The 27,788-nt window shown below is 37.1% G+C and overlaps 1 pseudogene; it reads left to right on the top strand.

Moving 5' to 3' along the window:
* LOC109678663 (YTH domain-containing family protein 3-like) overlaps positions 1-27,161 on the top strand; it is a 160,873-nt pseudogene extending 133,712 nt beyond the window's left edge.
* The last annotated feature ends 627 nt before the right edge of the window (positions 27,162-27,788 follow it).

The following is a 27,788-nucleotide window of genomic DNA, read 5'->3' on the forward strand; positions in this document are numbered from 1 at the left end:
CTTCTAGCCAGGTGAGCTTCCAGTGTAAGTGCCAAGGTCTGGATGCTCCTTGTCAGTTTCTACCATCTTTATTGCATGTGTCCTGAACCTGTTCTATGGCAATTCTTTACCTCCTTATCTTGCACACACAGCCCTTTAAAATCCATTATTCTACATATCACCATGTGAGATATGGTAGGATTCAGTGCAGGCCTCATGGCCTTTCCCTGGGTGAAGAGAAACCAGCCTGTCATAGGAGGCAGAGGAAGGAAAAACTCCATCCACTATTATTGAAACTGAGGATCTGGGAACCCTGTAAACCAAGGCCGTTTCTCTCTCCAGGGTTCATTCTGTCTCCATGGGCAGTACACGATTTATGAGATCCTCAAGGCAGGGATGGAAAGTGACCAGGGAACTCTGGGATTGCACGTCTAGACAGGGCGGTGTCCGAGGAAGCCAGTGCTCTCCTCCAATTAATCTGGGGATGCCTTGGCAAGTTTCCTTTCATTTTTACCCTGTGAGGAAATGAGGAGTTTGTTTTTGCCTGTGACAAAATTCATAACCTTTAGGATATTGTTGAAGGAGCAAGGCCTAGTCTAATTTTAGATACCACTGCATACCTTGTGGCTCATTTCTTATTTCCATTGCATCTGTGAGGAACTGAAGGGACCAGAAGGAAGGAAAGGGGTTAAAAAGGCAAGTGTTCCTATTCATAACAATTTAATTTTGCTTGGAAGCTAACCAACTCTCCCTGATTGGTAGGCTTGATGCCCCATAGACCAGTTCTTGTCTTGCAGCAGAGGAGGGGAGCCAGAGGAAACATTGCTTTATCAATTGTCAAGCTATGGCTTGTGACCTACACAAGCATTCAATCTTAGGGATTTTATTAAATCTGTATTAAATCCTTAACAGCCCTTCCTGGAGAATCCAAGATTTGAGAGCAGAATATTATAATTTTTTTTTCCTGCAATAGGGAGGGAAAAAGAAGTATCTTGTACAGTAAACGTGGAGAAATTTGAGGAGTTCCATTTAAGTGCTTGCCTCTTTTCCCCTAGAGCCCCCATCTCTTCCTCCATGGACAGCAGTAACGCCATGATGATGGGGCCAAAAATATTTAAAAACATTTTAAAGTTACCACTGAAAGGAGAAAATGGTACATTTACATTCGTCTTTCTCCACTTAATAGCATTACCAGAGATGCCTTCTCCCCCTTGGGCCATAAATTGAGACATCACTCAACAGTTGTCCTGGCAAATTTCCCCTAAAAAGGCCACTTATGAAGTGACTAATCGCATTGGAGCCTAATTTACTAAACATTTAAAGCCATTGGGGTGGAGGGATTAGGAGACTGTGAACCTGGGATATGATCCATTATGACACTAGACTGAGAACTCATCCCTGCATCCTCTCCATGGAGACTGGTGCCATTTTTCCTGTCCCATTAAACTGCAGAAATCTCTGCCTAGCCAGGCAAAGCTACCATATTTAGCTTTAAACAAAGATATGTAAAAACCCTAGTATTTCTGGTCTGGAATGGACATTAACTTCCCCCTGGGCAGTTTAGAAAAAACATGAAGGTACATTCAAGGTCAGAGAGGAAATGAACATTATAAGTGTAATGTAATATTGGATAGCCCAATGACTTAAATCAAGGAAGCCTTAGTTCTATACCCTACCCAAAGACAACTCATATTTCAGAACTTAGCCCCTGAGTCACCATTTTTCCCTACATGATTTCTGATCCTGAAAAAAGAGCTTGGTTATAGAGAAAGCTACTAACATTCTTGTTCCTCTGCAAGTTTATGTCATAACATAACAGCCCTGACCCTCTGTGGAAGAAAGGAACAGACCACTGACTTTCAGGAGAGGTACAGATGTCACCCTCATCCTTTTAGGTGTTATGTGATAATGTGGGGATATCTTTTTACTCTATGTTTGCTATCCACCTCCATGTGGCAACATGGTGGACTTCCAGTGCTGCTTTCTATCATACAGAAGCTATGCAGTGATCCAAATATGACTGGGTATGTTTTTTTATTTTTTGCTTTTGCTTTTTTTTATTGTTTATTCATTTATTCATATGTACATACATTGTTTGGGTCATCTGTGCCCCCCTCCCCCACTCCCCTTGCTTCCAGGCAGAACCTGTTCTGCCCTCTTCTCCAATTTTGTTGAATATTTTTGTTAGTTTGAGATAAAGATAGCTTATACAGAGAGGACTGGGTATGTTTTTATCTCTTGCAAAAGTCTTGGGAATACCAGTTTCAGATTGCGAACTATCCCCTGAGCTTTAGATTTAAAATGATACAAAATAAAAGAAACTCGATTAAGGAAAGCATCACCTAAAAGTCATACTTATCACTGAATATGTTCTACCAGTACTGATTGAGATCAAGTTTACTGGCACAGAGGTAAATCAATTAATGCCAGTAGGTGACTCAGTAAATTTATGATGCCATCTCCTTGGTAATGGCCTGCCCTTTAATTTCAGTTCAAGTTGATGGAGAGTGCACCATGTTCTGATTCTGAATTTCAGTTACAGAGAAGAAGAGAAGTGGAGAACAGTGGGGAGGGAACAGCTAATGAACCAATGAGCCAATGAGCCAGAGTGTCTATGAGCAGAAAGTCACGTACTTGAGTGTTATGCTGTCAAGAAGAATTTAAAAAATGCAGAAGCTTTTATGCAGAAGTGACCACATTATATAAGACAGCATGACAAAACTCCTCTCCTAGTAGTAAAAGGTTCTTTTAATCTGGAGTTCCTACAAAATGACTGATTCCAAATAAAATTCTTAACTGTTTCTAGAGAATTCTGTCTGTAGTTGGGGCATCCTAGTCTTTGCTTACCCCCTTAGTTAAAATCCTCAATCTAATTTCCTAAAGGCACTTCCAATCACTGATATAACTCTTCACAATGTTTTCAACCATATATATAGTTTAAATAGAAATCTAATTATCATGATAAAACTATAAATTAATATTATGTTCCTGAACACCAGAGAGAATCAGACAAATGCATATATGAATTAATAGTTATATTGATGGTACATAGTAGGGCAAAAGGAGTGTTTCCATCACATTCTATATTTAAAATGTTATTTTATTAATCAAAAATAGTTGTGAAAGATAGGATAATGAATAAAACACTACAAAGCTTATAATCTAGAAAAAAGGAACAAATATTTACATGAAAAAATGTAAGGCATGACAGAACAGTGGATCTGTGAGAATATAAGAAAGAGAAAGATTGGGGTATCATTTGTCAATCTTTTACTTAAAATAATAACTCTAAATTCAACACAAAATGTGTTTATCAAATGTCAACAAATCAAATATTTATTGACTGTCAACACTGAAACTACAACTTCAGTCACACAATTGATCATTTGACAGTTCAGAATTTAGCATTATTGCCTCCGTTTAAATCTGGGTTCTACCATTTAATAATTACATGACCATGGGCAGATTATTTTATACCCATTTGCCTCAGTTTCTTCATCTTTCAAATGCAGATGATAAGAGTACTACAGGATTGTGATAAGAATGTCAGTTTTCATGGGCAAAGTGCTTGGGACAAAACAGGTGCTCAATGATTAGTTATCTTTGCTGATGTCACCATCTCACCATAAGCATAATGAGTTATTTTCTGCTTTCAACATACAGAAGAACAGTAATGACAACCAGACCCAAGGCAATTTTGTCGAGATTCTGAAGGTTGATTCTGAATGTGTTCAAATCTATGTATAGTCTGATGAATTACTATATGATCTGTATAATGCTAATAAAGAAACAGGTAAACAGCCCCATTAAGTCAAAGAAGTGTCAATTTGGAATTTGCTCTTGTCTAAAAGATGGGCTGGTAGCTATGTTATGTAAATGGTGCTTGGTCCCTCCCTTTTCCTCTCTACTTGCTTCCTTTCTTGGCAGTACTCCTCCTCCCATCCATTTTCCCTTGTCAGTGAGGGATTTGAGGACGGGATTTCGTGGAACTATGGTCAACTAAAAGACATGCAAACCTGAAATGGGGATTCAGAGGGAGAACAATTAAGTACAGGTGTTCTTCTTTGATGACTATGAGAGGAGAGTGAAGGCAATGAGCTCACGATTTGCAATGGAGGTGACATTTGCACTAAGCCTCAAGTTGATGAAGAAGAATTAATCCTCCAATGAAAATGGCGCCAAGAAAAGTTTGATTAGAAAACTTCCACTATCTGGTGGTGTGACTCAAGTGATAAAGCACCTGCTTAGCAAATGCAAGGCCCTGAGTTCAACCCCCAGGACCCCTGAAAAAAAAGAGAAAAAAGAAAAGGAAAACCACCACTGTCAAGTGTGTTGATATCTATTCAAACGTCGGGGTTTGTGCGTGTCTGATGATATGACTTCATCACATAATTCTTGACAGGTAGACAAAGACTTCAATCACTCAAGGTAAGTAGGATTGAAGTGATTACACAGTGTCACTCTTGAATTTCATTTCAAAGAAAAATGACATGACAGAATATTCCGCAGGAATTTCAAGGCAAACAGGAATGTTAACATATTCCCCTGTTTCATCTGCCATTGATTCTGAACTTCATCTTCATGTTTTATCTACATAAAGGCTTCTATTTCTTTAAAGGGCAATGGTCCCAATTGGAGATTTATAAGCTGGAAAGAGTTAGGTCTTCAGCAAAGCAGACACAAGGAGTTGAAGTATGAGGGTGGATTGAGTTTAAGTGCTTTTGGTGTTTATTTGAGTAAAACAGGTCCACTTTTCGTGCGTTTACCTAATGGCATTTCTGAGAAAGAGTAGAAAGTTTATAGCAGAGAGAAATCTTACTTATTGAGGGATTTGTGTGACAGGCAGTCACTGAATCAGACAAAATAAATTAACAAAAATTTAATTAGCTTTGTATTGCTCTTGTCAAAATGGACAACTAAAACATAGAGAAAAGATCATGTTTTCTCTAGAGAGTGTTTTAATTCTTTCTTTCTGGTAAGAAAAGAAACTTTTACTTCTACAACTATTTATAGAATTTACATGGATTGCCATTTCCTACACTTTAGGAAGGTTCAAGGGTCAAGTCACAAATGATCAGAATGTTTGACCCCACACACATACCTGGGGTCCACAGAGCCACTTGTTCACTTCTTTGGATCTTAGCAATGGAGTTTGCTTTCTGGCCCAATCTCTTCCTTACAGAGATTTGAAATAAGATGAGAAAGACTCTTGCCTAGTCCAACTCTATCTACCTGTTCAGTTCTAGCCTATCTTCCACTTTCTTGCTGATATAATGAAGCCCACCAGAGTGTCAGCACAATAATTAAAAAGCAAGTCATCACAATCTGCCCATCAATAGACTTAGAATTGTCAATCTCTGGGACCACTCAAGTGAAATTGCCTCACCTGACTTCTGCCTTATCACACTGCTGACACAATATGAACCGGCAGGAACTAGAACTCTAATTCTATCAAATGGTGATACTATCACTGTTCACCCTTGAAAAGTCCTCTACAGAGGCTACACCTGTCTTCCAGAAGCTAGCACAGAAGCAACACAGCACTGCTAAGACCTGATGACCTGCTGCTTGTCCCTATCCATCCCCCAAGAGGGAAGAGACTGTGTGCCAAGCAACTCCACTCACCTTTCCCCCCAGGGACCCCTCTCTACTCTCCTTAGCATAAAGCACTCTCTTCCCCCTCTCTTCAGTTTCCTTGCTTTCAACAGAGGATCCAAATATATCTAGGTGACTGGATATAGACCTGAGTCAACAGAAAAGACAATGTCCTAGTTGCTACAACTGGAACTTTAAAAAGTGAATTTTATCGTATGAAAATTACACATAGTAGTTCTATATACTTTCAAGTATTACTATGGATCCACAAACATTCTACCTCATCTGGAAGTTATTCTTGAAACAGAGTGACTGGAAAAGTTTAAAGGATAATGCCCATAGAAACAAACATGTAGGGAGTATGGAATACCAGAATAGTTTTTCCAAACTCCTGAGTACAGTTTGCAGGTGCAGAGTGGCTATTTGGCTTAAGAAAGAGCATAGTAGTAACCATTAGCTTTTGTATGTGGGGGTGTTTTAACATGCAGCAATCATTGAGACTGGTTTCTATTATATACATATCCCATATAAGAAAACAGGGGCTTAGAGGAGTTAAATAACTTGCCCAAAGAGACACAGAAAGTGGGAAAGTGGTAGAAAGTCAATACTTCTAGCATCTAGCTGTTTGAGTTGACAGCGTGATCTCATCTTCCAGTAGAGAGGTAAGACATTTAGGAAGAACCTCATTGCTTGAATTTGTCCACTCTCTGCAGGGGAAAAATGCATTCTTCTTTTTTAAGTGTGTACAAAGATTTGAAAATGCCCCAAAGAATGTGAAATTGGAATGCCATTGAGTGTTTTAAGGACAAGACTCCAATGTACCCATAGGAATCTAGAAAACAATGCAGCAAGGCATCAAAATTCTTTTTCTAATTATTAGCATATATTAATTGTACAAAATAATAGGTTTCATTGTGAAGTTTTACATATGCATATAATGTACTTTGATTATATTCAGCCTCTCTAGCACCTCTTGTATCTTCCCTCCCTCTTATCCCTTCTGTATTCCTAATAGATCCCTTTTACTTTTATGTTCTTTTTTTTTGAAAAGAAAAAATAAAACACATTCTGATAATCACTCTATCAATGATAGAGAATCAATGATTCTCTGCTGAACATGAGTTTGTCACCTTCCCTCTCTGGGGCAGGGGGATGAGGGGAAGGTTTGTTAATGGCAACTATATGACATAATACTGGTGTCTACGAGGCAGAGGACCCAGAGGCTGTTAAACATTCTGCAATGCACAGGGCCACTTCTACAACAAAGAATTCTCTGGTGCAAATATCAACAATGCTAAGATTTTGAAACTGTTGTACAAGTGCATACATAGTAGTCAAGACAGATTACCGAAGAAGATAACTCTGGTTTTACATGGATTATTTATTATCCTAGTTATGATATTAAATTCATATAAAGTTTTTGTGTTTACCTACTCTATACACATTTTGGCTCCAACATAGCCATTAGTTAGCTTTGGGTCTCAACACATACCATTAACTCTTCAGGGAAGAGCCTAAACTTCCTCTTTGCTTGTGACCACCAAGAATCTAACAGAATCTCATATCCATAATCAGTCCTTCTGGTTACATATAAAGCATGTTTCTAAGCAGAAGCAAAGCAGCCATGGATTGTAAAATATCAAAAGGATTTTTGAGAACTGTGCCTTTTGTCAAATACCATTGAGTGAAAATCATGCACCTCATTTATATAGTGGAGGGCAGGCTGTGTGGAATCTAAAGCAAATGGCCTTTTTACAGAAAGTCCTCAAAACTCCCCAAATATTTTATTTTTCTTAATAAAGAAAGGATCAATTTTTATACAGAGGAATGATAATCTTAACCTAAGAATGTACCTAGGATATATAGTTTACCTACCAAAATGAGATATACTCTGTCTTACTTTCTTTTCTCTGGCCTTTTTTCTTTCCTCTTCTTTATGGAGAAATACTGAGTGAACATTTACTTAGCAATTAGGACTTCATGTCAAAACTTTCAAAGCTGTGCTGGGCAGAAAGTCAAAACCTACATTTGGTGGTGAGGTTTTAAGTGCCCACAATGAACAGAAGTCTGTATAGTGTTCCATCCCCTCACCCGCCCATCCCCCCCCCCACTGAGTGACTTGAAAACCATTCCTAGAAACAAAAGGACAGCTATCAGGCATTAGATGGAATAACCTATTTGAGAGAATTTTGCTCCAGATTTTATTAGAATTTCATTATTTTTGGTGAGCCAGCATTTTAATTATTAGAGATATCCCCACTTAGGTATTGATGCTATGGAAAATACCAGCAAATGCCAAGTAAACTCAAAACCCTGAATGTATTTCTAGATGAAGCTGCTTCTAGAGTTTTCCTACTACACTTTAATCTTCATTTTCATCTGAAGGAGAGAGTCATCTGGGAGGGCTTTTGCATTTTCCTTGTTTTTCTTTTGCCAATGGCTAGACTCCCTAGGTCTCTTGCCTGTGTTTTATCTACTTTATGTTTTAGCCCCAGAGAAGTTTTGACCCTGAGTTTTTTTTTTTATTTAGTTTATTGTAGTGCAGGGTGTGGGTACATTGTGGGATTTACAAAAATTCTTACAATACATCAACTATATCATATTAGAATTCACCACTGCCACCATTCTTCTTTATCTTCCCTCCCCCATGCCTGGAATAGTTTCAACAAGAATCATTTTTCCATTGACATACATGTGTACACAGTATTTGCACCATATTCACCATCTGTCTTTGTAGACCTCAGACAAAATGTTGAAATGTGTTTCATTTGGTGTACCTTTTTCCTGATCGCCTCTTCACTCTGCATGTCTTTGTGGCTAGCCTGACCTCCAGCTTCATAGACTGAACTAGTCCAAATTTCTCAGTGAACAGGTGGGTTGAGATCTGTCCAAGGGTGCCAGAAGTTAATAGCAAGACTGAGATTCAGCTCAGTTCCCTGGGTCCTCTCAGAACTGTTATAGTAGAAGGGGTGAATTTGAAAACATTCATTCATTAGGTAGGAAACCTTCTATGTCTGAAGAATTAAGACTGGGAAATGACCTCTGTTCCCTTTCCCCTCTGCAAAGTTCACACCGCTTGACTGATCTACTCCTGGCTGCTATCATGTTAAAAAACAACAGCCCATAGCCATAGGACTCTGCTTCTCATTACTTACACCTGAAAACATCCCATTAATTTTCCTTATATTAACTCCATTTGTATTTTGTACTAGGCACTAGGGATAAAGCAATGAACAAATCAGACAAGGATGCTGGACTTTACAATACTTTGCTATTTCAGCTAGTTTTCAAAATATAACTCATTAAGTCCAGAGCTCATAGAACTGCCTTTATAATAGTGGAATTTTAAGTAAAGATTTTTGGGTTAAATTATTATCTTCTTAGGAGGGCTAATAAAGAACCATTCACGAGGTGGCCTTACCATCAGCCTCAGAGCTCCAGAGACCATCTGGTCAACCCCAGAAGAAGGCTTGACACTGAGCTGCACAGTGTGAGTCACCAAACACATCACTTAGTGCCATTTCTGAGGCTGGGGAGTAAATAGTTAGGAAGACATATCAACTATCAACTATATATGTATACACCTACCTATGCAAATACATAATTGCACACCTTCATGTGAATACTAATACTCGTGAAAAGGCTTGGTTTTTATTCTATTGCCCAGAGAAATCAATCTACATCAGTTTAATTTTTCATGTCCTGACAAATTCCAAAAAAGTGGACATGTTAGTACTCATCACTAGTACAGTTCAATTTTCTGAAAGCAAGAGGTGGCTCAGATAGAAGTTTTAATTGACACATAATAATTATGCATATTTATGGTGTTCAGCATGATACTTCAATATATGTATGTAATGTGCAATGATTAGATCAGAGCAATTGGCATAGTCATCACCCCAAACATCTTATCATATCTTTGGGGTATATTCAAAACCTCTTCATTAGTTATTTGGAAATACACAATTATTTTTGTCAGCTATAGTTATCCTACTCTGCTAGAGAAGATTAGAAGAGAAGCTATTATTTTCTTGTTTTCCAGCTGCACCCTTGTACCCATTATGATTGTAGCTTTTGAAGAAGAAATCAAGTAAAAATAAAAGATTGAAAACACAAGATATAGAGAGCAACATCGATGGGGAAAGGTTTTCAGCATTATAGGAGAGGTGCTCATCAAAAGCCTGGATGGAGCAATTACCCTTGGAGACAGAACAGGGTGTAATTCTCCATGTGTAAGGAGAACAGAGTCAGAAAATAGCAATAATTTGTGCAATTACAACACATACCCCCAGATACTTTTCTATTGTACCTCTAAAAATTCCCATCATAGTTTATGCATATGAGTTTGTGGGAAAGTGTGTGCCCTAAATTGAATGACTATGTCATGTAATCACTGCCCTCTGGCTATTGATTTTTTATGTGATACATCATGTGGCTTTGAGTACGAATATATTTGAAAGAACGATTTTGAAAACTTCTTTTCAGTTATGCATTGATTTTTTTCAGAACCAGTGTAAAAGAAAAATGATATTGTGACAATTCAAACTTCATTATTCATCACTGGGGTAAAAGATAATAACATTCAAGGAAATGGGGAAGAGGGAGTTGAAGGTGGAGAGGGAGGTCAGATGAACACTGCCATCAAGACACTGGTTCACATTGATTGGTTTGCAAGAACTAGTTCCGGAATCCTTTTCAAAGAGTTGTCAGCCATCAAATATGAAGGGAAAAATGGGGTCTCACTCTAACTTGCTTAAGTCATTTTTATACCTTGAGCCTAACAGAATTAATCAAAAATTAGGTATAAAGACAATATGAAGATTGTAGATACTTTGAGGGTGGAGAGATAGAGACAGAGACGGAGATAGAGAGAGACAGAGATGGAGACAGAGAGAGGAGAGACAGAGAGGAGAGAAGAGGATACAGAGACAGAGAGACAGAGAGGTTGATTTCTCAAGTGATAGAAATATGTAGAGTATTGTAACTAACCAGGTGAAACAAATACAGCTGAGCACCAGCAAAGAAAACAAAGGCAATGACTAAGAATGTTGGGAATGGATTTGTTTCCCTCCCTTGGGTTACAGAAGTCTAAGGGCCCAGGAAAATTGGTTATGTCCAATATCTTGTCTGAGATGCAATCTTGTTTACCACTTTCGTCTCCCATTATTGTCTTTTTTTTCTTACTGTTTTGTCCTTTCTAAACGTTAATGTTCTTGGTTTGTAGCTGTACGTTTTCAAGGAGAGATTGCAGGGGACTCCAGTCAAATGAACCTATGCTTGTGAGTCAGTGAGAGGTCAAACATGCATTTGGTTTGTATGCCTCGAATTTGTTTTAATAAAATAGATGTTTTCTACTGTTTCACATTTTCTGCTGCTATCATGAACATAATTTATATTATTGACTTTTGTTTATTTATATCACTATTTTATTTAAAGTGAATGAAATGATTTTAGCTTTAAACTTCTTTAAGAATCTGCACATAAGCAGCCAAAAATTACCAGGTCACATTGCAGCACTTTAAACTAAATGTTTTATCTTCTATAAGAAAATAAAAAAAGGAAATAAAGGAAAATAGAGAAGGAGGGAAGCAAAATGTGTGAGCATAATCCACCCACATCCTACACAATGTAGAAGCCACACACCATACTGTGGAATTTTAATCTCTCTGATAAGGTCTTTATAAATTCTGAAGTGAATCAAGGTCTCCTTAATAACAAAAGTATCTTAAAATACCCCCAATCCCATGCAACTGAATGTTTCTCAGCTGCCTACAGAATCTGGTGCAACATAGTTACCACTGTGAATTCCAGCCTTCTTAAGGCTGTTTGTGCAGGAACACAAAGTGTGCAGGCAATGCAAAAATAACTGATCTCAGGAGCTCCTAAAACTTTCAGGCAGATGCTGCTTTCAGTTGCCCAGCATTTTTTAAAATAACTGGACAGAAAAAACATTTGGTTTTTCCCCTTCTCACTCTACTTTCTTCATTATTCATGTTCCATTTTTCACCTCTGAGTTTACTAGCCACAGGCTTTTAAAAAATGTTTTTGTAATTCTGTTCCCAGGGAATGTAAATGCCTGGTATGAATTGTCTAGGTGTTTTTTGAAGATGAATCCTTAGAAGAACAAAGACCTGAGCTAGTCAGAGTGATTTCACTTGATAAAAATAGAATCTTCTGATTATAATCACTATTGTGGAGGTCATACAAATCTCATTTGTTTATCTATAAGTTTGTTTTTAGTTTAAAATACAGACAGGGATCTATTTCTAGTATGTAAACGCTGCTCGGCATTTAATAAAAATTTTCTAAATGAATGAATGTATAAATATTTTATTAAATGACTTTAGCTGTGGCTGACAATAGGTAATTCACCCACAGATTAAGGTTCGTTACCACAGAAACATCTTATTTATAGTGGTAATTTCTAGAGTGATTGCATAAATGGGAAAGAATCTTTATCCTACTTTTCCCTAAGGTGACTCAATTGCTAGATATTGAAAAATAAGTTTTACTATCAAGTAAACAAAGCAAAGGAAATTTGATTGATGTTTTTGATAAGTTAATAGATTTTAGCATCTGTTTCCTTCTTTTATCAATGCAATATTTAATAAAAACATGCATGTAGCATTCACTTAACATTTACCCACATACAAGTAATTGAAAATTTAGAAAATAATTAACTATCAAGTTTAATCTTTGAATAGTTTTATATGATTGGTGTTAACAAATAAAATGTGGCTCTCTGCTCTGAATATAATAAAATAACAATCCGAGGAACAACAATTTTACACTTAATGGCAGAGCTGTATTATGTTTCCTTTTGAGCATATAAATTTCACCATTAAGATGAAAACAAAATATGCTTTAATTTTCACAGAAAATGGTTACTAGAATGTTATGAACATTTGAATTTGAATAAATTCAATAATATTTCTTTATTTTACTTTAAGTGATCAATGGTCAGTTTAATATGTCAGTTTTGATTTATATGATGATGTGATGGTCAATTGTTCAGTAAACCCTACTACAGGTGGTGCCCTGAACGTGTTTTCAAGATGCAATGACAAATAGTTCATAATCAGCTGACTATAAGTAAGTGATTATCCTAGATAATCTGGAAAGACCTAATCCAATCAGTTAACAGCTTTTAACAGCAAGACTGAGATCTCCCAGAAGAATAAGGAAATCCTGTAGACTGCAGCGTCAGTATCTATGTCTTGAGAGCCCTGGTCTGTCCTTCTATTGGATTACTCTTGATTTTTAGATCTACCTAGCTCTGTAACCCAATTATTCATAGTCATTTCCTTAGTAGGTACCTCATACTTGTTGTATGTCCCCGGTGAGACCCTGACTGATAGGAAAATTGTAAAGATGCCTTATTGTACCTTAAGGTTAATTTTTAGAAATAGCATGCATTTTCTTTTAACTCTTAATTCTCTATTACTAATAGTCAAAATGCACATTTAACTTCTTAAATGAACACTTAGGTGAAAAAGAAGCCTAAAGTTAATTCTGTAGTAATATGAATAGTTACCTCCTAAAGTATTTGTAGTTTAGACTGATTTTTGTTCACTATAGCAATTTCTCTACTTCTGCTTCAGTTATTAATACAGAAACATAGTCACTTAAAACAACACTCATTTATTATCTCAGCGTTCTTGAGGATTCTGGGTATGGACCAGCTGGGTTCTGTGTTTCAGGTTCTTTCTCATGGGCTTGTCTCAAGGCTAAACTGGGAAAGGATCTACTTCTATGTTCAGAGATTGTTAGCAACATGATGCTCTTTATAGGTTCTTGGACTGAGGGTTTCAGTTCCTTGGTGGCTTTTTTGACAGAGTCCTACTCCACTTTTGTGCCATATTGACTTGGCGACTTGCTTCATCAAAGTCAGCAAGTCTGTGTACCTTTTCAACATAATCCCAGAAGCAACATGCCATCACCTTTGCCATAGTCCACCACTGGAGGCAAGTCACTTGGTCCAGCCCATACCAAAAGAGAGAGGAATATAAAGGATGTGAATATCATTAGTTGGAAATCATTGGGAACCATTGTGGAAAACTGCCAACCACATCAACTTTTTAAAAAATAGGGTGATATTTGAATTCTTCATATTGCAGGGAGCCCTAAGACACACAATGATGTCAAAATGAAGCCAGACTTTGAGCAAAATCACATATCACTGGCCAGAGCAGAAACTTTCAGCTTCCCCAAATGCTTACCTCTTTAGCTATGGTAAGAGAAAAAGAGATCACAAAATGTGTACTTCATCGTTCAAGATATTAGTCCCCTCTACATTCCTCTGTCATTCTTCAAGACACAACGATAAAACATAACCCAAAATCTGTGGTTGAAGGCAGTGCCAAAAACTATATTTGAATAATCATGCCCACATTGGCAAGCATTTCAGCAGTGTAAAATAAGAGATGAGAGAAGGAGGATCAAGGAGTGGAAATTTGGATAAATATACAGTGACTCTAGCTGATGGCTAAAGGAAATGCTGGGGTACAGGGAGAAGGCAAACTAGTTGGGGTCTAGATATATTTGCCTTAGGCCGATGTGTGTTGCCAAACACTACTTCAAAAGGTGCCAACATCAGAGAATTCCTCAGGGGAAATTCTTTTGCTGGGAAGAAGGCAGTCTTATTGTTTGTGGGGAAAAAAAGCGTTCATGATTTCAGGTCACAGCACAGCGGTTCTGATGAAACTGGTTTGCAGAATGTAATCCTTATCAAGCCACTTCCTTCTTGGAATTATAGAGTCTCAAGGTTACAAGGAAATCTAAATATCATGTAGTTCAACCTCTAATCCAATGTGAGATTCCTTTCCAACCATGTTAATTAAAGGTCATTTACAACTTCTTGAGGCCAATAGTGTTGGGGGTGGTTACCAAGGCAGGAGTCATCCTTTCAATATTCGACCTGGCTGGTGGAGGTAATGTTTATTTCACATTGAGTTGAAATCTTCTCCCATGTCATTTGTACTACTTGTGTCTAGCCTGATTCTCTGAGGCAGCAAAAATATCAGACTCACTAATATTTTATATCCCCAATTATATCCTGTTTTATATCATGAACTATCAACTACCAAAAAATTATTCTAGTTCTGTCTCTCTTTACAACTTGCAAGTTTTTCACCACCCATTGCATTTTTGTCAGTGATTCTCTGTATGAAAAATCTTCCCCTAAGTCTCCCATCCTTTCCATAGGATGCTCCTTTTGATAAGCCCTAATTTATTAAGGTTCATCCTAAAATAGAAATGCCTCATTTGAAGATGGCATTTCTAATTGAAAATGAGCAAAGAACTCTGCTTTCTGGCTGTAAATAATACTTAATATTTGAATTTTTGGCAGTAAATATATTGTTGACTCATTTAAATCACTGAATGATGAAAATTCTCACTAAACCTTTTTCTTCTTATGTTTTTTTACAAAATAATTAGGACAATAAAACAAATGGATTTGTTTCTACTAATTTCTAACATGTGCTGAATTCTCTCCTGGAATTGTACATGCCTGCATTATCTCATTTTGGGTTTCCTCAGACTGTAGAAACTAGTGAGGATTTCCACTTTACAAATAGAAAAAGGAGGCTCAGAGAATTTCAGTAGCTTGCTCAAGTTTACAGCTACTAAACATTTGACCTTGTACTTGCATTTGTCAAATCCAAACCATGTGCTTTTCCCACAATAAGCAGAGCCAGACAACCTTCACGCTCTAAACCTTCATTTAGGGTCTTAAGGGATTTCAGAACCAATCTATTCATAGCCTCTTCATATTACAGATAAAGGGATTTATATGATATCTCAAGGTCTAAGTTCCCTAACCTGACCTAGCTTAATAAAAGGGCAAGAGCTGGAAAGCAGGTTCCATTGGTCTTTCCATCATATTATATCTGTGTAACTGGTGAAAAGAAAAGCTTACCCTGGATTTATCTTCATGTAACTTCTTCTAGGTTTGGTTCATCTCCAAGTCAGTGAGTTTGAATTTAATATTTCTATGTCAGTTTGGTGTTAATTGCTACTTCCAGAATTGTGTAAGCATATTAATTATGCTGCTATGACAAATACATATATATGTATATGTGTGTATATGTATATATGTATATGCATGTATATGTATATATGTATATGCATGTATATGTATATATTAATATATAATAAAATTATTTAGTTGTTTATACATTTATTCTAAATCAATAATATAGTTATTGAAAAGTCAGAACCAGAAGCACAATCCTGTGACAGATTACTAGATAATTCCTAACAGAATAATAAAAGCATTTAATCAGTACTCTTTAGATATAACTTTTTATCCAGGTTTCACTGCACTTAACTTTAACCAGCTCCTGCAGCCCTATCTATAAGACTATCTAAAGAAACAATGGCTAAGACTTTGCCAGTCAGTACAGATTACACAACCTTTGTTTCTTCAGACCACACCAGCCTAAGGATATGAGTTTGGTCACACTTTCATAGAAATCATGTATGGCCTCCCACATACCGTGCGACCTATGGTCCCCTGCAAAGCCCTATCCAAATCTCCAGCAAATTTTCTCCAGCTCTTTCTAGGAATCTGTAGGGATGATCTCATTGGCACTCTGTTCCTCCCTCACTGATTCAGGTCCTTTAAGATGTATGCCATCCTGGCCTCTGGAACTTCCTTGCTGGGCCTCATCATAGTTCAACCAACCAACATGGTACCCATGGACATTCCTGCATTTCTTCCTGAAGTTAGTTCAAGATTAAGAGCCACCTCAGAGAGACTACTTACCAACAGTGTGGGTGTGTCTAAGGGATCAGCCTTCTCTGTATAGCAAGTAAGCATGGCTGAAAGGTACCCTACCCTGCTTTGCAGGCAGCAAATGCACACTTGGAGCCATCTGTTTTCTCTGAGTGTCTCAGTGCAGGGGCAACAAATTGTGATGGCTTCTCAAGAAGGAGGACTCCACTCTCACCCCTGTATGTTACTCTATAGACAGGTTTCTAGGCAGCACTGTCCTAGGTTTCTAACATTTCTCAAGGACTTTATGAAAAGAGCTCTTTCAAATTATCTCACAGACTCTACCTCTAATCACTCAGAGTTGCATATATAATAGCTGTAACCAGCTAATAAGTAACATTTGGAGTTAAAAGTTGGTATCCCCCTTCATAAGAGTTTGGTAATGGATTACAATCTTCCAATGAGGAAAAGTCTTCTACAGAGGGTGCCCTTCTGCAGAGCCTTCCTGCCCATGGGCATGCCTGGACACTTCTGCATCAGCATGATGGCCTTAGCTCAGGCTACATGTAGAGCCTGCTGGGCTTATGTTCAGAGCTGTGATAGAGTGTTCCAAGACTTAACCCTGATAATTTTGAAATCCTACTTAATGAAAAAGAAGGGGGCCAATGCTATTTCAGTTTTCTTTATTTTTCTATCTATGGTTTAAAGTCTAGATACTGGAATTTCTTTTCTTTCTGTGTGTGTGTGTGTGTGTGTGTGTGTGTGGTGTTGTTGGAGATGGAGCCCAGAGCCTCAGACATGCTAGATAAATGCTTTACCACTGGAGCAGGCTTTTAATTACTCAGATTTTTTGCACTCAAGTATCAACTCACCAAACCACTGAAGTGATAAAAACATAGATGTTTCCAATTGTGGCACTAATTATTTTATTTAATAATGGAGATGAGAGGTGTCAATGCAATAATTTACAGAGAAAAAGCTTTTAGGAGTCCTTAAGAATTCATTCAAAAACTGTAGACATGAACCTGAGGTGACATAGGCTGGAGCTTTAAATTTTTGTTAAAAAATTCATTAAAGGGACATGTAACCCTGGAAAGCAGAGAATTTAATGAAAGTTGAGTTATAAATTTTTTCCATTATTTATAGTTTCAAGATACTATCAAATTAGCAAGTCAGTTTGGGCTGATATGGCAATGAACAAATTGGCTCTCTGTTCCAACATTCCTCTCACACCGGCTGATTCACCTTCACCCATATTTCATGGATTTATAATTGATCCACACCCAAAGGAGATGTAAAAGTGCATAATTAAAAGCATGTAGGCAATAGAATTAAAAATTAAAGAGCCAATTAGTGAAAATTAAGGGGAAATATAGCCATACCCTACATAAAAAAATTATTGCTTCTGAGCTTAAATTTGATCACCTTGCCAGATAAAGCAAAAGAGAGAAGAGCCATGTAGCATTTCCCAGTTATGTGTCATATAACTCTCCAGGAGAGAAACACTGTTTCATAGCACAAATTGATGGAGGATTTGTCACAGGAAGAACTACCTGGTATTGAAAAACAAGAAGGGCAGATACAGACTTACAAACAAAAATATTAATAAAAATTGCGAGAGCGTTGGGTAAAATCTAAAGACACATAGAGCAGCAAATGTTTTACTTAATTTAAAACTTTAAACAGGATCTAGAATGCAGAATCTAGGCACATTCCTCACAAATGTTTTTAAGCAGACTTCTGAGGATTCTGACTCCACTGTAGATATACAGATTCCAAGCTCTGGGGAGCAGGATTCAGAAATGAGGAAGAATTCCCAAAGGACTCTAACATAGTCCTTGAACAAGTAGACAATTGTCACCATAGACTTGGCTTATCATGCTCAACTCTCAATTTCTTCAACCTAAATTTGAACCAGATGTGAACATATAATGACCAAAGACAACCTGGGGTATATTTGATGATTTATTTTATAAACTAGTTCTTTCTACTGTACTTCCCCTTAGTAGGTAACAAGCTATGTTGACTGATAAACTTAAAGAGTGCTCATTTATAAGACATTGAGATGAAGTATGTATAAGGGACCGAGTACATTTTTGCCATCTCCAACTACCACCACCTCGATGTACAAGCAAAGGACAACAAAACTTTTAAAAAAATTTTAAATGCCTTTAGTGTGTATTCAAGACCCTAATGTCCTTTCTTTCTGCTTTCACTTGAGCAGGCAGCTTCTAAATCTTCAGGAGTAACAATCCACATTAGATTTCAAAGCTCCTTGCTCACCTTAAGTTGCTTTATGGCTATTCCTTGAACCAGTTTCAGATTTTGGGTGTTGAGAGTTTATGACCATGCCAAAGCTTCCACATTCATCATTCTGAGTACAACACAGGTGCCAGCAAGATCAGACAATGTTTGTGGCTTAATATAAGGTCAAAGAGAGGCAAAGATCCGTATAGGTGATGATGCCAAAGAATGAATCAATAGTCAAATTTAACCCAAGTTCTAGCTTGCTAATGCAGTGCATGATTTAGCTGTATTTATCCCCGGAGAGATGGCTGAGAGTACGCTTACTAGTTTAAGGGCCCAATATTGCTGTACTGCTTCTCCAATTCCAAAATGAACTTAATTCAGAAGATAGGTTTTGTTCTTCACAGTCAAGAGGACTTTGTCAATGTCTTTGCATCTCTAGATAACCCAGAATACAACACAAGGGGTCAGCTAAAATGCATTCCAAACACATTAAAGTGAAGACCTTGCCATCAGAATAGCTTCCCTAGCAGACTAACCTTCAATTTTTAAGGCCCAATGAGAAAAATGCTGTCTTACTTTTGAATGATTTATTTATGAATCAGCCTAGTATTTAAAAAGGGTAATCTTTGACAAGCAGAACTATATCATATATGAATATCTGGGAGGCTTACAATGGGTGAGGAAAAAATATCTCTGCATCAGTTTAATCTAATGTGTCGACATTAGTCCAGCATTCACTGGAGTTTGATTTTTATCAACAAGGAGAACTTAGAATAAAATTATTTTGGAAGAGGAAAACTCTTTGTACATCAGAATTTGAATTCTAAGTCTGGATATACTTACTAAAAAAATCCATTCATCAAGTAATATTTATTGAAGACTAGGGAATAGATAAGTGAGAGTGAATAAAATAAATATTGACCTGTACTTCCTGGAGATTTTATCAGTAATTGAGACCTAAGAAGCAAGACTATTATAATGGTATGTGAAAATATTATCATAAGAGGATTTGCAGGTGCTAAAGTAAGATCATTTAAGAAGGGGAATTGAATCAGGTTTGAGAAGTTATGGAAGACTTAGACTGAGCCCTAGAGATGTGAGCTGGGGTTAACTTGGTAAAGTCAAGGTTGGGGAAAGGGGAAGGCAGATGAGAAGAACAAAGAAAGTGTAAGGAGTATTTACAGATATGGAAAGTTAAGAGAAAGCAAGTGGTTGGTGAACCTGAAAAATTAACACTCATTAGATTAGGAGGTGAGTGTGAAAATGAGGGGAAGAGGATATTCAAGAATGATGCTGAATTTCTTAGCCTAAGTGGTGATAGTGAGGTGCTAAAAGCAACAGGATTGACCAGGGCATCCATGTGGAGATGTTCAATAATTTCTTGACTCAATGGACCTTCACCTTGAGAAAAAGAGAAAAGATTAAAGCTAATATATATATGTGGGAATTATAAATACCAAGATGATAGTTTAAGCATGTGACTTGATACTACTATGTAGAAAAAGAAGAGACAGGGACTTAAAAGAGAATAGAAGGTATCAACAACATGAAAAGAAAAGGCAGGGGAAGTTAAAGAGGTCTAAGGATTTGCTGCTAACCAGAATTCTGAATTTCTCAGCAGAAAATTACTTCTTCTGAAATAGTTAGGATATCTCAAAATAGCAGCAAATATTTCTCATTCATTGCCTTCCACTTACATCTTCATTTTTCCCTTTGTATCTCTTTGTGTCCTCTCCTCTCTCTTCCATCTTCTGCTATCTTGTTTTGACCTCCTTTCTGCACTTACCTTCCTTTCTTTCTATGTAATATTTTAAAATATGTTCAGTATTTGTCCAGTAAAATTAAACTTGAAGTATAGATGGAGTTTGACAAAAAAAAAAGACAAATACACAGTGTGTTATGTTATATAGAAATCATTATTCCAAAAACAATAGGGTCTAATAAGCAGTCTTCCCATTATCTCTGATTTTGTAAGTACATCACTTTTATAGAGTATAATTTTGTTCATAAAATATTCATTGTAGATAGTATTCATTAATTAGATTATATTGAACGGTGATTCCAATCTCTTTTCAAGACAAATTTCATTGCCAGATATATCTGTATTCCGGGTATTTTCTACTTGTCCATCCAGATTCGCTCTGCATTCTTCTTGTTTGTGTCCTGTGTCTTGGGAGACTCACTCTTATGTACACCATCAACCAATATTCTTTGCCCCTTGCTTCCAGTTGGGTTTGAACAGATGCAGAGCCTCTCAAGAGTTGGGAAAAAGGATAAAAGTGACACAATTAGTTCTCCAGCTCTTCTCCTACTGGTCATGAGTTTGCAGTGGCTATATTTTTCAACTTAAGGACATAGTTCCCTTTACATTATTTTCTTCTACAGACACAGGTCTCTCCAAGAACAATATATGTACTACACTTTCTCCTTCATAGTGGGTGATAGCAATGGCTTCTTGACCTTCCTAGTAATGAGGTACCTAGTAATGAGGTAATTCTCCTTTCTTGGTTTTCATGAATTGTTTGGAAATGTATCTCCCTAAAATTCTCCTAAGTTCTCTCATTCAAATTTTCTGGTCTTCCAATGACAGAAGCAGACCAGAGTAGAGGTTCTTTAAGATTAAGAATCATACCTTCTATCTTTTACTTTTATTTCACTGGTGTGTTAAGAATGGCAGATTTGTTGAGGATATTTTAAAAGATTTATTGAAAGAATGAATATATGAATGTATACTACTTTTATAATGAGTTAAGCACATATAACACATTAGAAGGGCAAACTAACTTACAAAACATCTTTGAAAATGTGTAACCTGAACCCAATATACTCAGCACTACAGACAGGAGAATCTGTCTATAGTCTATATAGAAAAATCTGGCTATTTTTCTCCTTAAATAAAATTCAAATGAAATACCAGAGATTGCAGCAGAACCACATCCAAAATGAGACTCTACACATTGAGGAGCCCACAGAAAAGTTAGATGGAATAGCACAGCAACTTACAATGCCATGTGCAAAAGGAATGTAAGCCACAGGACTCCTTCCTTGAGAAGTTAACTCCCTGATTTGAGATTAGCTACTGTGGTTTGGCTGGTTTCGTGGTAGATGTTTAGCAAGCAATAACAGACATTTCCCTTTCTTCCCCGGGCAATACAGTGCCCAAACCAAAAAAAGCATTGTTCTGTCTAGAAAACAAAATAAAACACAACAACATGGCACAAGCCCACATGGAGCATGTTGATGCAGCATTTTCTAGTGAGAATGTCAAAGATTAAGCAGGAGTATGGCCAGATGGGTGCTTCCTTTTCGTTACCTCCTTGCTGCACACAAAGGTAAAACGTCAACACACAATGAGCTGGTTTACTAAAAGAGCTACACACATCAGAACAGATTTCCGTACAGCATGGGATGTGGAGGGAGAGTTCTATTCAGGTGCCAACTAAGTTGACCTTTTCATTTGTGTTGTGAGAACACTTATGGAGAGTGCCAAGTTCATTCTTTGGTTACCCAGCTTAAAAGCAAATGTTGGTGATAAATAGGCAAATGACTTCAGAAAAATGGGTATCCATTTAAAATATTTGTATGTTGCTTTGTTATTCTTATGTGATAATGGCTCACTGTTTCCATGCTTGGTACTATTGCTATTGCCACCACTCAACTTGCCACCAATGTCAACACCACCATGGGTATGCCTGCTTGACCATCACTGCAATCAAGATGAACAGTGATGATAAGTCTTCTGGCTGTGTTCCTTCTTTCCTGCTGCATGAAGAAGTATGTGCTCCAACAGTGGATTCTTCCTCACATTAAAACACATGCCACAGTACTACACTTTTTTGCTCTGGAAAGAAGAGCTTAACATGAATTTTGTCCATGGTACTCATGAACATTAACTGGTGGCCCTAGATTCTCCATTGAAAAATTCACTGTGATTTTGACCTAGTTTAAAGGCAATTAAATATAATTTTTAAGCTAGTATTTCACTAGTCTAAGCAAAAGTCCAGTGATTCTGAGGTGTAATAAAATATTGCTGATGAAGAAATAAAAGTCATAAACACACACACACACACACATCAGAACTTAATCACTTTGCAATTCAACCTGTTTCTTTCTTTGATTTAAGTATTGAAGTAGAATTTACATAAAATAAAATTCATTCCATTTAATTGTACAATTCTATAAGTTTTAGAAAATGTACAGTTATGACAGCAACACCAAATCAAGTTTTAGAATATTTCTATCCAACTTCAAAGTTTCAGTTTCACTCATGCCTTTTTGCAGTAAATATGTGCCACCAACACTGGCCCTGAGAAATCATTAATCTGCTTTGTGTCACCATTATTCTGCTTGGTCTTATATTTCATATAAATGGAATCACACAGTATGCAGCCTTTTGTCTAGTTGCTTTTATGTCACGTGATGCTTTTGAACTTCCTCTGTGTGGTTGCATGTATCAACACTGAATTCTATTCCATTGCATGGACGTACCACAATTTGTTTATTCATTCAGCTACTGGTGACCATTTGCAATGTTTCCAGATTTCAGCTATTATAACTAAATCCTCTATTTAGTTATTTAGCATTTTAAATCTGTGTGAACATAAAGTCATTTACCTTGGATGGAGACTGGTGGTGAAATTCTTTGTGCTTATCATTTAGACAAAACCACCTGTGCTTTTAGAAAATTTCTGATCATTTGCATTTTCCTAGAAATACATAACTGCTTCATTTATTTAAAATGTTTACATCATCCAAATGTAATGTAATTATTGATATATTTGTATGTACAACCACCATTTTGCTATGTGTTTTCTATGCATGTCATTTCTTTTATTCTATATTCCTGTTTTTAATATTTTAAAAACATTTTGGCGTGACATTTTAATTGATCTATTGAATTTTTACCTACACTTCTTCTTGTTGTTATTTTAATGGTTGCTTCTGATAAAGAATATGTGCTTTTGACTATGCCACCGTGCTTCATACTGAAGTATTCTCAGTACTGTATAGGAACTCTACACTAGAATAGCTCAACCAACCCAACTTTATTGTGTTTTCATGTGTAACACATATATAACACTATAAACACAATAGTATTTTAATTTTTGATTTAAGTAGTCATATATATCTTAAAGAAATTGACAAGGGAAGACTTGTATGTAAATAGCACCCAAGTATAAACCAAACTCTTGTATTTATGAACCTATTACCATCACTTATGACCTGAGATCTCATGTTCTTTTCTCTTTAGTTCAAAGGATTTCTATTAAAATATTTTGTAGCACAGATCTGCTATTAACAAATTTTCCCTGTTTTTATTTAGAAATATCCATATTTTACCCTCATTCCCAAAGAACAGTTTTGTAAGATAAGGAATTACTGGTTATCAATACTTTTTTTGTCTTCCAACTCATATCATTCAGTGTTTTCTTTGCTCTACTGATTCCGTTGAAAAACCATTCTCCTATAATGCATGGTTTTATTTTCTTTCTGCCCACAAACTTCTTATTCTCTACCACTTCCCTTGTCCAGTTCCCCCCATTGTCCTTCAACAGTTTTACTATGGTTTCTTTATATTTTTCCATTGGGTTTTAAAGCTTCTTGTAGATGAAGGATTGCATTTTTCAACAAATTTCAGCCATTATTTCTTTAAACATATTTTTCTCTCTCTTTCTTCTCCTCTCATTTCCAAGTAAATTTATGTTGGAATACGTGACACTGTCCCACTGATTCCTCAGATCAGAAAAGTTTTCTTCAAGTTGTTATTCTCTCTTCTTTGGGTATGATGGCTTCTCTTGCTCTGTTTTCCAAGATTATTCATTCATTCTACTGTCATCTCAATTGTGCCGGCTAGCCTACCTAAGCCTTCTTCAATTTCAATTGTACTTCCAAGTTTTTAAGTTTCCATTTGCTAACTTGCTGTGGCTCTGCAGCCTGGCACAGTGTGTGCCCTGCCTTGAAGTCTGCAGCTAGATCAGGTGGAGGGTGGGCTAGTGTGGTACAGCTGGAGGTGGGCTCCTAGGGACCTGAGGATTTGTTCCCAGGTGGCAGGTATGGTGTTGATATCTGAGACCTAAAGGACAAGGAAGTCAAGATCTATGGGGAGGTAACATTTTGCAAGGCTATTTGAAATACTAAGTATTTTGTGTTACCTGCTTTAACTTTTAGTACAAATGTCTTGATTCAGCAAAAAATAGATGCTGTAAATGCTGATGATTTTGAGCCATACTTAGGTAGTCAGGTAAATCAGTATAATAGCTACTCCCTATTGTCAGCTCCACACATGCCTAGTTACTATGCTCCATTCATTGGATTTCCATATCCACTTGGGGAATGGTCCATGACCCTTATGCCATATTTGACAACCTAGGGAAAAATGAGTAATGGAAAACATACTTATATGCCAGATAGTGTTTTTAGTCAACCTGGGGCATTAGGAAATAATCCCCCCCCATTTCTTGGTAAACTTTTTTCCTGGTAATGCTGATTTCTCTGTGGGGGTGACAAGAAGATCTCAGGGAAAATCAGCACAAAGTTCTGATTATTATAGTAGTTAAGACTATCCACCTTTTTCTCTTGAGAGAGGTATTACTGATAGACAGGCTGGATTTGTCAATGATACTTTGAGTAAAGTGCTGGGGATTAGCAATAATGAGCAAGGCAGGGCTGGACTGAAAATTGGTGGTGACCGACAGCTGCGGTGACAAAAACTAAAGGTACAGCCTTGTGCAGCAGTGGTATGGTTAGCATTGCAACCAGTAGTGTGTCACCAGTTAGCAGTATAGCACCTAAACCAATCTCCTGGGCTGCCATTGCCAGAAAGCCTGCCAAACCTCAACCGAAACGTAACCCCAAAGACAATGTGGGAATTGGGGGTTCCATGGTGGACCACATCCTATAAAACACAATAATATTGGAACTTAGGATGAAAAGGGGTCAGTGGTAAATGAACTACCAAACCAACCAGTTCTGCCTCCTCAAACTGTAATCCAGCAGCCTCAGTCATTAATTCAACCACCACCATTGGTACAAAGCCAATAGCCTCATCAGCAGCCTCAGACACCACAACCACAGCAGCAATGAGGACCTCAGTCACAGGCTCAGCCTCAACAAGTACAATTGTAACAACAACCCAGTTGAATTGCTGGGTAGCTTCTCTGAATAGGGGAGCAGGCTTCCACCAGAACAATGGAGCAGGTGGTGAAAACTGGCTTAGGTGTTATACCTGTCAGTGCTTCACCTTCTAGTGTAGAGGTGTGTCCAGTGCTGGAAAAGGCCATAAAAATATAATCTCAAAGACTTTGATTGGAACCTGAATAAAGGATATGTGTTTATAGTTGCAAGCTATGCTGAGGATGACCTACATGGTTCCATTAACTTCTCCATCTGGTATGTTATGAGCACAGCAGTAAACACTTGGATGTAGTTTACCATTCTCTGAATGAGAACAGTAGTGACCATTTTTGTGGAATGACTAAAATGAAGTCTATTGTTGGATATAATGTACAGGCTGGTGTCTGATCTCAGGAAAAGTGGAAGGCCAAATTTGAAGTTAAATGGATCTTTGTCAAAGATGTGTCCAATAACAAATTACAGCATATGTACTTAGAAAATGACAGCAAACCAGTAACCAATTCAAGAGACACTAAAGAAGTGCCCTTAGGAAAATCGAAGCAAGCACTTAAAATAATTGCTACTTTCAAGCATACCACCTCAATCTTTGATGACTTTGCACATTATGAAAATGTCAAGAAGAGGAGGAAGCCATGTGTAAGAAAAGAAATAAATGTAAAGAAGAACTGTGTAGAGATGTCCTATTAAAATTCCAACACCAGGAGGTGGAAATGCCTAGTGAGTCAAAGAAAATGTTATTAAAGATTTTTTTTTCCTGCTTAAGGTGACATCTTTGAACACTTCCACATAAAACTGACTCTTTTCATAATGGTTTTCATCAGTTCATCTGCCCTTACACTCTCACCAAACACACTTGAGAACTGTGACTTTGTCAAGCACTTTCTGACCTGAAGCTTTTACCTGTATCTGCTGTTTTATAATTATGCATCCTAGCTAAGACACCAAAGATTGAATAAATGCAATAATTAAATTAACTCTGAATTTGTTAAATACTAACAGTTAACCATTAGGAGTGGTTCATTGATGGAACACTCACACTCCTTCAACTTTTTTGAAGTAGTTTTTAAATTGTTAATTGTTAGCTATTTGACAGATTAAAAGCAAAATAGCTGGATGCTGGTGGCTCACACTATAATCCTGACTACTAGGAAGGCAGAGATCAAGAGGGTCGTGGTTTGAAATCAACATGGGCAAATAGTTGGAGAGACCCTATGTCGAAAAAACCCATCACAAAAAAGAGCTGGTGGAGTGACTCAAGGTATAAGCCTTGAGTTCAAGCCCCAGTACCGCCAAAAAGAAAAAGAGCAAAATAAAATTAACCATGCCATAGTTAATCCTGGAGTTCAAGTCTAAATGTTTATGTGAAAAAATATTGTAGTAAATTTTAATATGGCAAAGCAAACTTAAGCTCTATTTTAGCCAAATGAAACATAATCTGAAATTACGTGATAACATTTTCCCTTGTTCTCCAGACTGTTTGGTGTAGAGAATATTGATATACAGTTTGGTGACTCTCTCCAGTCAATGCATCTTCTTTTTCTTCCTCCCCCCCCAATGATACATACACTGATAAATGTACATTTGTCTGAGGAATTATTTTGTTTGCTACCAGCTAATGAATCTCAAAACATTGCATAAATGTACCTCATTCTAATCAGACTTTTTATGACCTTTATAACTGTATTTAAAACCATTAATTCCAATTTCTGGGTATCGGTGAGCCTGGTTGCTATCATGAAGCAAAAATATATTACTCTAGGTATTCCCTAGTTAAAACAAACATAGTTTTTGTTGAACAATCCTATACTGTTTCCAACTTATTTACTACAGGGTTTGAAGTGTCCTGGCATCATTAAAATACTTTAAAAATATGGCCAAACACAGGCATGAATTTCAGCATGAAAAAAATCATTTTTCCTGTGGTGTGAGGCTTCTGACGTCTATGCCAGTTTATGTTTGTTTTTAATACTAGGAATCTTCTCTGTATCTGTCTAGGTTAGTGGTCAGTCAGTGTTGGACTCAGAGGTGGTACTCAACTCCTCAAGCCAATGAAGCCTCCCTTTCTGCCACCCAAGCTGTAGGTGGAGTTGAGGAACATATTCAAATGTGTAAC

The sequence above is a fragment of the Castor canadensis genome, chromosome 11 (assembly GCF_047511655.1).
Source record: "Castor canadensis chromosome 11, mCasCan1.hap1v2, whole genome shotgun sequence".
NCBI lineage: Eukaryota > Metazoa > Chordata > Mammalia > Rodentia > Castoridae > Castor > Castor canadensis.